The sequence below is a fragment of the Dermochelys coriacea genome, chromosome 3 (genome assembly GCF_009764565.3).
Source record: "Dermochelys coriacea isolate rDerCor1 chromosome 3, rDerCor1.pri.v4, whole genome shotgun sequence".
In the NCBI taxonomy this organism is placed as follows: Eukaryota; Metazoa; Chordata; order Testudines; family Dermochelyidae; genus Dermochelys; species Dermochelys coriacea.
Genome location: NC_050070.1, coordinates 188,159,207 through 188,169,762, shown reverse-complemented (window position 1 = coordinate 188,169,762; position 10,556 = coordinate 188,159,207). Strand labels below are relative to the sequence as shown.

General features: G+C 40.8%; 1 long non-coding RNA gene across 1 annotated transcript; it reads right to left on the bottom strand.

Annotated features, from left to right (window-relative positions):
• Window positions 1–1,740: 1,740 nt before the first annotated feature.
• On the bottom strand, window positions 1,741–4,321 carry LOC119854041. Its single transcript, XR_005292322.2, has 3 exons — window positions 4,200–4,321; window positions 3,439–3,538; window positions 1,741–1,989 (listed from the first exon to the last, which is right to left on the bottom strand). It is a non-coding gene; the product is annotated as an uncharacterized LOC119854041 (long non-coding RNA).
• Window positions 4,322–10,556: the final 6,235 nt, after the last annotated feature.

Sequence of the window (10,556 nt, the reverse complement as noted above, 5' to 3'; positions counted from 1 at the left end):
ATATACATTCCTGCACATTCAGCACAACTTATTTTCTCAGCCATTTAAACAAAACAGAATCTAAACACATAACTAGATTGCTTACTGACTTTTTACAGGAGTTCTGACCTGCATTCCTGCTCTGGTCCTGGCAAAAGCATCACCCCTCCTCCAGCTTTGAAAGTATCTAGTCTCCTCATTGGTCATTGTGGTCAGGTGCCAGCGAGGTTATCTTAGCTTCTTAACCCTTTACAGGTGAAAGGGTTTTTCCTCTGATCAGGAGGGATTTAAAGAGGTTTACCCTTCCCTTTATATTTATGATACCCTGTTCAAAGCAGGACCAACCTCAACAAAATCCCAGCCAGGGCTTTGTCAAGCCAGGCCTTAAAAACCTTTAAGGAAGGAGATTCTACCACCTCCCTAGGTAACGCATTCCAGTGCTTCACCACCCACCTAGTGAAAAAGGTTTTCTAATATCCAACCTAAACCTCCACCACTGCCACTGGACTATTTTATTCACTCTATTTGAGTGAAGGTTGTTGTCAGCTTGTACCCAAAACGAATGAATTCTCTTATACCAGATCAGAAAGACTTCGAAGAACACAGATAAGCCTCTAAAACATAGGGACTTATCTGAACAGAATCAGCACACTTAAGTGTTACCCAATATTGTCAATAGTAAAAGTGGAAGGCCAAATTCTACATTGCCCCTTTGAATTTTAGGGGTGTAAGTCAATGGAGAATTTGGCTCACAATTTACTCTGAATGCAGCTAGATACATTAAATATTATATTCTAGTATGCACACTTCTGGTGAATGTGGGCCAAATTGCAGCCCAGCTTATGCATCCAGGCAGTGAGTAAGTGGGGTATCAGATAGCCTGCACAGAGAAGTACATGGCTATCTGTGCAGCTGCATGGAGAACACAGGGGACTTGACAGGCCTGTACATCTGCCTGCGGCACATGCAAGTGGGGAGGGGAGGATAGAGGGAGCCTTGGCTCTGCCCTCAAAATGCACCAGCCTAGAGATGCCAATGTGCATGGGGAAGTATGTTGCACCATACATAGATCTGGTTCAGTGTGCTTCTCCTACATGGCAGCCTTCCAGTCTACTCCTATGGCTGCAAAAGAATGCACTGCAGGGCTGGAGAGAGATTTTGCCCTGTAGGCTTTGGAGAAAAACTGCAACATTAACAATATATGGCTCTCAGCCACACCAGTTCAAGTTCATTGAAGGCCATAGTATTGAACTAATGTAACTTAGGATGGACTCTTGCACTTGTACTCTGGCTGTCTTTGCTGTAATACTTGCAAGGCAAAGTTCTGCTCTCATTTACATCAGTACAACCCACTGAATTCAATGGGGCTGCAATGGGATAACCAGGAGTAGATTGCGATAGATTTTAATGAAGACAGAAGGAACAGTAAGGAGGTGAAATTCGGGTGTCGATGACACCTGTGCAAACTCATTAACTTAACGTCTACAAGAGACTATGGGTCCCAATGTGCCCTCTGCCATATACTCTGCAATTTTCATTGAAACCAAGAGAAGCTAGGCATGCATATACAAGGTAGATCTGGCCCTTGTTTTCATGAGAAAAAAAACCCATGTAAAGACCAGGGATCAAATTTTGTATAAGGAAAAAAAATCTGTTTTGTTTTTGCTTTCTGAGGTTTACATCACATGTAATGTAAACCATCATTTTTCCCTCATTAAATCTCAGAAAAATAGAAGTTGCATACAAGTCTCCTCAGGAGGACAAGAGTATTTATTTAATCAGTAATATACAGTTAGTTACTCCTTGGAAAACAATATATGCAGACATGAAATGCAGCTTTAGTTGTTTCTCTAGGTAACACTGGGGGGAGCAAAACAACTGTGCCCTTGATTTACAATGGTGACAATCAAAATGGTCTGTTTTATCACTCATCCTGTGGAGATCCCTTCAGTGGGAAAGGCGTCCATCAGGGCAAATTCAAATTAAGGTAGAGAATGGACAAAGAATGTGCTGAAAAAAAAAAAAACACAAAAAAACCCACAGTTTACTAACAGTGGGCAATCAGTTTAAACATTCTAGGTAGATGGATCTCTGTGATTTACATGCAAGGGAAGAGCTGTAGACAGATTTTAGGGCTATGAACACTGAGGACCAAATTAGTTGTGCTGTAAACCCATTGAAACTATACTGAAATAGATGTTTTGCCAATTTGTCCAATGCTATAACTTAAGTTCATAGCAATTTTTAAATCCCCATATACTGGCCTTATGACCACATCACCTTTTAAGAATGGAATGCTGTTGCCAGCATTTGAAAGGTTATATGTAAGGGCATTATGCTCGTGGATGGAGACTAGTCAATTTTTAACTTGCCCGAGTTGGGAATTGCATGGGCCAGAATGGTTGCAATTTAGTTACTTGAAGATATATCAAAGAGCATCATGAGTATATGGAGAGTTGTACATTTTCATTATGTATAAAATCTAAAGAAAGTGTGTATAGAAAAGAGGTGTTATAGACAGGGTAGATAGTGCTATCTGTTATTAAGATTGCCCGACACTTATTACAAGACCCTGTATTCAGTTCCTTATAACTTTGTCAAACTAACATTTTCAGCTGAAATTTTCCATGCAAGGGGTCTATCTCAGGCTGAATGTTTCTGGAAAATTTTAGCTAAAACCTGCCCTTTAACCCAGTCTCTCAGCCCTTGTTCAATTCAGGTTTTGATTTAGTTTTTTAAATAAAACTCTTGGAGTTTAAAATCTCCCCTTTCAGCAAGGGACATAGGATCAGGCAGCAGCTGGGCATTTGAGCAATCAAGAAGCAGGAGTGATGGGTTCCCCCACAGGGCACTAACTGGAACTGGGGTAGCACTGAACCCCTGTGACCTTAGGATACTTTACACTGTACTGCTGTGACCAGCCAGCCAAATCCTCTCCCAGACTCCAGCCTGCACTTTTACCAGCACACATACAGGTAGGGATACATGAAGCTGCAGTTACATACAGATGCTATGATCAGCTTTGCACAGGAAGGCTTCAGCTAAGGAACTTCCCAGCTACTCAGGTATACCTCCTTCCACCCCTCAGGGCGTAAACCCAAAATTATACCATCTTGCGCTGCACAGAGATGTGTACAATGTAAGCTCATGAAATTCACCCCCTCTCTCAATATGGGGAGGAAATATACAACAGTTTTTTTTTGCCCTGAGATGATTTCCACACTTACTAGTTTTAGACAAAGCAAAAAAGTTTAACTATAAAAAGATAGATTTTAAGTAATCATAAGGGATAGCAAACAGCACAAAGCAGATTATTAAGCAAATAAAACAAAACATGCAAGCTAAGCTTGATTCACTAATAAACAGGTTACAAAATGTAATTTGTCACCCTAAATGCTGTAGCTCAGAGTTCCAGTAATTTTTCTAACAGACTGGACCCCTGTCTCAGTTTGGACTCACCCCTGCCTTTCCCTTCAAGTCAGTACCCTTGTCCCTTCAGGTTCATCCTTCTTCTTGGATAGGCAATGGAGGAGAGACAAGATCAACTCCCTCCCGAGCCCTTAAAAAAAAAAGCCACATGCTTTACATAAGGCAGGAATCCTTTGTTTGATCTCCATCCCCCTACAGTGGAAAAGTACCAGCAGTGTCCAAGGTGGTATTTTGTATCAGGTGACAGGGCCACCTGCCCCGATAGTGTCAGAGCCATGTCCCAGGATGCCTCTCAGAAAAGGAGAGGGAGATTAGTATCTTCAGTGTCTTATTGTTTCTTCTTAATGGGCCATCAGTCCTGTCTGACTTTTCCATTTTTATGCCTGAAGGGCTAGTTGTGGGTGTCACCCAAAGTAGAACATTTGAAATACAGATACACAGTCAATATTCCTAGCTTCAGATACAAAAATGATACACACCTAAAAAATAGGATAATCATATTCAGTAAATCATAACATTTCCAATCAGAGAATCATAGAATATCAGGGTTGGAAGGGACCTCAGGAGGTTATCTAGGCCAACCCCCTGCTCAAAACACAACCAATCCCCAATGGCCCCCTCAAAGATTGAACTCACAACCCTGGTTTTAGCAGGACAATGCTCAAACCACTGAGCTATCCCTCCCCACTCCACCACTCACTGGGGCAGTGTAATAGCCACTCATCATTGGCAAGGGGTTAGGACCTGCTGTCTTTGCCTATCCTCAGGCTGCCCATCTGCAGCCCCAGTACCTTTTGTAGGCCTTCACCATGGCCTGCAGCCTCAGGTTTTACCAGGCTAGAGCTCCTCAGCCATTGTCCACCTCAGGTACCTTGCTTCCAGGCAGCTAGACCTTCCTACTCCAGGGTTAGAGTGAGACTTCTTCAGCTTCTGGCCCCCAGCCCTCTTATAAGGCCAGCTTGGCCCTAATTGAACTAGCCGCACCTGTGGTCAGCTACTCACTCCCCTTATTTCCAGCCACAGCTCTCTCCAGGGCTGCTTTTATTATTGGCTTCTCAGGGCTGTTTTAACCCCTTCAGGGCAGGAGCGGGATGACCACCCCGCTACATGGTCCTTTTTAAGATTCTCTTTCTAGTAAAAAGCTGCAATCATATTTGTTTAATGTCAACATAATGTCAACTCTTCATTTAGTTAAATAAATAAGAAAAAAAATAAGAAAGAAAAAGAGACCCAAGTCTGAAGGACAACTTTACTCCTGCTTCTGCTTTCGTCCTATTGTGACACTGCACCCCATATTTTTCACAGTGATATGATTATGGCATAATTCTTATGTATTTTATGCAGATAGGTCATGTGAGAAATCATTGGGGGAAGAGATAGCTCAGTGGTTTGATCCTTGACCTGCTAAACCCAGGATTGTGAGTTCAATCCTTGAAAGGGCCATTTAGGGATCTGGGGCAAAAATTGGGATTGGTTGCCCTTTGAGCAGGGGGTTGGCCTAGATGACCTCCTGAGGTCCCTTCCAACCCTGATATTCTATGATGACTGGCAGTAGCCACTGAGGCAAGGTGGATTTAAAGGGTTGGTGGTTCCCCTGGGTGGGGAGACCCAGAGTATGGGGTTCTGCTGGGGCAGAATCCCAGGGTAAAGGGCATTGGGGTCTGGGAGGGACCATTGGGGCCAGCAGCAGGTGAGATGCCAGCTTGCAGAGGGTGCTCCAGGCTGGAAAGAGCTAATTCCTGAGACGACCAGCAAGAGGCACTGCATGGGTGAGTCTCACTTCACTACAGACCAGCTGTGAAGAACTGTTGGTATGCTGAGAACAGGAGGATCAAAAGGCAATTGTCAACTCTAAAAAATACTCAAAATATGATGAAACATTTTAAAATCATCCTAAAGTAGCAGATTATTTTTACTGCATTTCTTCTATTTACTTCTGAGCAATTTGATAGCCTTCTTGGATGGATACAGCCACGGGACTGTGACTTTATGTCTGTAATGGGCTGACCTGCCCCTTTAGAGGCAGAGGTGTGTAAACAGTTTATCCCATCTAATTAGCCTGCCTGCCATACCAATTGACTTGAGCCTGATAAGAGAGCAGCAGGAAGCTGCAAGACTGGAGGGTAGGAGAGAAGAAAAGTAAGTTAGTTAATTAAGTAACTAAATATTACAGTGCTCTCCAGCCAGAAAGCCTGGGAGAGACCCTGACCAAGCAAGGGAGCTATCCAGGCATTGGAGAAGCCTTGGGCCTTACAGCAGAAGGAGCTGCTGCAAGAGGAATCTGTGACTATTTGCTCAAGAAGCTGCACAACTGGCAAGGGAGATTTTCTCAACCTCCCTTGAAGGGTTGTCTGAGCGGATTCAGAGACCTCATAAATTTTGGTCCTCTTAAATATTGTTTATTTACAATTTCATCCCTATGCCAAAAACCAACTTAATACCCACAGTTGCATCCTACCCTCATTTGCAACCAGTCTACCACAGACACTACACTCTGCTTGATCATAGAACTCTTCACTGCTGGGAAAAGAGGGACTGTAAATCAATTAAACACAAATTACAAAATCTAACTGTATCCATTAAAAACTACAGTGCATGACCTGATGAGACAAGGCAGCATTTATATTAGAATTACTTATTTTTAAGAAATGTAATTACAAATTGTAGGAAAACATTTTTCTTCCCTGGTTTTAAAAATAACCCCCCTCCCCAAAAAAATAACCCCACAAACTTTCCACAAGCAGGGATAATTAAAATTTGCATTTACTTATGATCAAATTTATTTGATTTGCACATCTGAATGTTTGGAATCTAGATAAGAAATTGCTCCAAAAAAATCAAAACAAGAATGTTTTGTTTACAGTGTTCAGTTGGAAAGGGATTTATTTCACTTCAGCCTTTAGGGTGAAAACCTTAGTCATATGAACCATGTGGCTTTAAAATGTTGTTCACATCCTACAACATACAATTATTATACAATTTCATTGCCCATTTCAAGGAAAAATGAATGGGATAGAAGATTTCTAATTTTTTCCCCTCTAGAAATTGATTGTACTCTAGCCAAAATCCACGAAGAAGTTTTCAGAGAGTGAACGAAATTTGAAATACCTGTTTGGGAGATCTCTGGCAACATTCTGAGTACTCAGAAATTTTCCAACCTCCCTTAGATATTGGAAAAGATAAGTCAGAGAAAAGAACCAATGAAGCACTCTGCTAATGAGGGAATAGGTAGTAAATTTCACAGTGTGGGTCACAATTTGAGACTTTAATCTGGTTGGAAAACAGTCAGATCTGAAAATTTTTGCTCAGCACAGAAGCAACAGAATTAAATTACAGTTCTCAGGGAGAAGTTACACTACTTCCGGATCATACTACTCTTCCTAAAATTTCAGCAACCTTCTCTTAGAGCAGAGCTGCCAAAGCATGGATCATTGTAAAACGAAAGAGGAGGATACATTGCAATAAAGGGGAATCTGGCAGTGTATCTAATGGCACATGTCAGGAATCCAGAAAAAATAATATTCCTAACATGATAGAATTTAAAATAGATTTTTGGCTATGGTTCCTCCCAGGCACATCCATACCAACTAAATCTGGTGTTTAACAGAAGTGAGGTTTTACTCTCAATGTGCTCAAAAAGGAACCAAATAATAGCAAGGGCAAATTTTAAAGTAAAAAATGGAGATATGGTTTAGTTATAGAATTCTCCACATCTTTGGATGTTTATCCAAACTTTACCCAAACTATTTGAATCTGAGGATCTGGCAAACAATGGAAAGGAAGAGTTGATTACCCTGAAGTGGGGGAGGTTTAGGTTGGGTATTAGGAAAAACTTTTTCACTAGGAGGGTGGTGAAACACTGGGATGTGTTACCTAGGGAGGTGGTGGAATCTCCTTCCTTTGAGGTTTTTAAGGTCAGCTTCACAAAGCCCTGGCTGGGATGATTTAGTTGGGGATTGGTCCTGCTTTGAGCAGGGGGTTGTACTAGATGACCTCCTGAGGTTCCTTCCAACCCTGATATTTTATGATTCTATGAATCTATGAAGCCATCTCTCCCAAACTCCAGTCAAAGAACTGCTACCCCCTTTCCCTCTCAGGGTATGATGGGAACACAGGAATTTCCATACTAGACCTGACCAGTGGTCCATCTAGTACAGCACTCTATCTGACAGTTGTCAGCACCAGATGCTTTAGAAGAAGGTGTAAGAACCCCACAATAGGAGATTTCAGATAACCTGCTCCCCATATTAGGTCTCACCCTGGACTCTAATAGTAAGAGATTAGATTAAAACCTGAAGCATAAAGTTAGATATTCTTCCACAAAATTTTTATCCTTAATTACAGTAACAAGATAATCTTGATAGTCCATATAAATGTCTAATCCCTTTTTGAACATTCTTCAACTCAATGACTCCCCATGGCAGTGCGTTCTATGGTTTAATTACACATAGAGTACGTCTACAAGGAGATAAAAAAATCTGTGGCTGGCCCAGGTCAGCTGACTCAGGCTCATGGGGGTTAGGCTGTGGGGCTAAAAACTGCTGGGTAGACATTCAGGCTCAGGTAAGCCTGAATGTTGACACAGAAATTTGTAGTCCCACAGCCCGAGCCTTACAACCTGAGTCAGCTGACCTGGATTATCCCTGTGTAAAAGTATTTCCTTTTATTAGTTTTGAACTTTTCACTTTTAATTTGGTTGAATATTCCCTTGTTCTGATGTTATGAGACAGTGAGTACGGAAGTGCCAAATCTACCTTCTCTAGAGACTATTCATTATGTATATATTTTTTATCATGTCCCCTCTGATTAATCTCCTTTATGAGGTAAACAAGTTCTTTGTATGGGAGTTTTTCCCAGGCTCTTGAGCATTCTCATAGCTCCTCTCTGAACCCCCTCCAGTTCTGCCATATACTTTGTGAGATGGGCTGACCATGACTACTGCACGCTGCATTCCAAATGAGGCTGCAAATCTGGTTTACATAAAGGCGTTATCATTTTCTCCATGTTACTCACCTTCCCATTGTTTGTATAGCTTATCACCTTGTTTGCTTTTTTGGCCACAGATGAGCATTGAGCTGTCCACAAGATACTTAAACAAACTTTCCCAAACATCCAGAAATCTTCAGTATGGTTCAGTTCACTTTGATTCAAGCATGGATGAATGCTGGAAACATTGTCCAACCCCAGGGAAAACCAATTAGTATATGTTTGTTTTCCCTTTCTCTTTTTTTTCCAATTTCTTTTTTTCCCTTCTTTCCTTCAAACTTTGCTACTTCCCAGGTTTGAGCCTTAGGTAAACTTAATCAAAGCCAACTGAACAATTTTAAGTAGGGGAATACTAAGACCACAGTAACCATTAGTAAACTTATTAGACCAGATCAGCTGAATCATCACAATTAGAGCAGAGAAGTTATATTTTAGTGAAGTCATTGATCATAGTCAGAGCCTAATGGCTGTCCTATTGTAGGTAAATCAGACAAACCAGTTATTCTACTGTTTTCAAATTGCCAGCCTTTTGTTTATTCAGGAGAAGCCAGACCCTGAAGTATGAGGCTCATTATACTTTGGAGGGACAAGGTATGTCAAGAGAGTGAATGTCATATACTGAAGTCACTGTAAATAATGAGGAGAGACACCCACACAAATAACAGAACTTCGCTGGGGAACAAGCTTGCTCTCAACCACTTATTACCAGCAGCAATTAGGAATATGCAAATTGGTTGGAAAATAAGATCAGCAGGTGCCATGAAAAATTGGCTTGCTGCATCAGTGTTTAAGCTTTGCTAAGACATTTGCAATACTTCCTGTAGATAAAATGGGTACATCAATGGGTACAATACATTTAATTAGCCCAGGTGCTAAATATCCAGTTTCTAATGTCCACCTCTGTTGCCTGAGTCCTAATTTAGAACCAAAATCAAATGAAAGGTAAGTTGTATATTCAATTATGTTTAACCTTTTCAATTATGTTTTTCACTTTCATGAGCTGCCACATTTGCTGCAGTTTTATTGGTTCCAGTGGAGTAGCACTTTAAACTCCTGGCAGGAGGAGTCATGTCAGTTTTCACACATTACCCATGAATCTCAAGTAGTGTGAAAAAGATGCTCAAATTCTCATGACTTGCAAATCACGCACTAGCAATGGCAAAGCTGTTTCTCCCACAGTGAAAGTCTTCAGTGGTAGAATGTAATTTTCAAGTGTGAACATCTTAACAGGACGTCAAAATCTGGCATTTAGATGCATCATTTGGCACTTAGCCACATAACTGTCTGCTTTATGCACCAAAGTGCTGTTTTGTGTGACCAAAAGTGTCATTTGAACATCCTGGTAAGATGCCCATGTGAGCTGTATTCCAATTGAATGACTCTACTGAAGAAAATGGCAGTTTTCCTGATATCTAATAGCTTTTATTTGTGCATTTAGGATTGAATAGTTCAGCTCGAAATTGATTTACGGCTGAAGACATATACATACCCAAAAAACCCATGCTGCCTCGGAAACCAAAATGTATCATTCCACCAGTCAGTCTTTCCTACTTAGCAAACAATATCTGGGCTGGCACAACTAAATGATTCATATCCTTAAATTACAGTGATACTTCACCCCTCCTACTTCTCTTAAATCTACTTTTCCTGACATTTTGAAATCACAGCAGACCTTCTAGATAAAGTATGCATCACCTATGATAAAATTGCAGGCTTAAAAAAATGCCTTGTCACAAGGATATTTATCCATGCTCTAGGGGGGCTTTATGTTGTCATATATTTTATGATTTAGTTCTCATAGTCCTTGGTGCCCAGAAATGATGAGCTGATGTAGTACTTAGAGCATGTGCATCTTAGTAAATCAGCTCAAAGATTATCTATGCTTCATATAAACATTAATGAAATGACAAGGCCAATGGGATGTATGAAACTCATTCTCTTAATTTTACTGCTCTGTTTTATTCTTGCCTTATGGATATTGTTTGCATTGGAACAGACCTTTTGCCATATTAAATTGTTAGGTTTCAGTGAAGTAAAATTGATCTGCCAAATATGTAATTGCTAAGTTGAAGATGTAATGGGTATAAACTCATGGGATGACTGAGTAGACACAAATGCAGCTAGAGGGAGTGAGTTCTGCTCAACTGGAGAAAATTTTCATA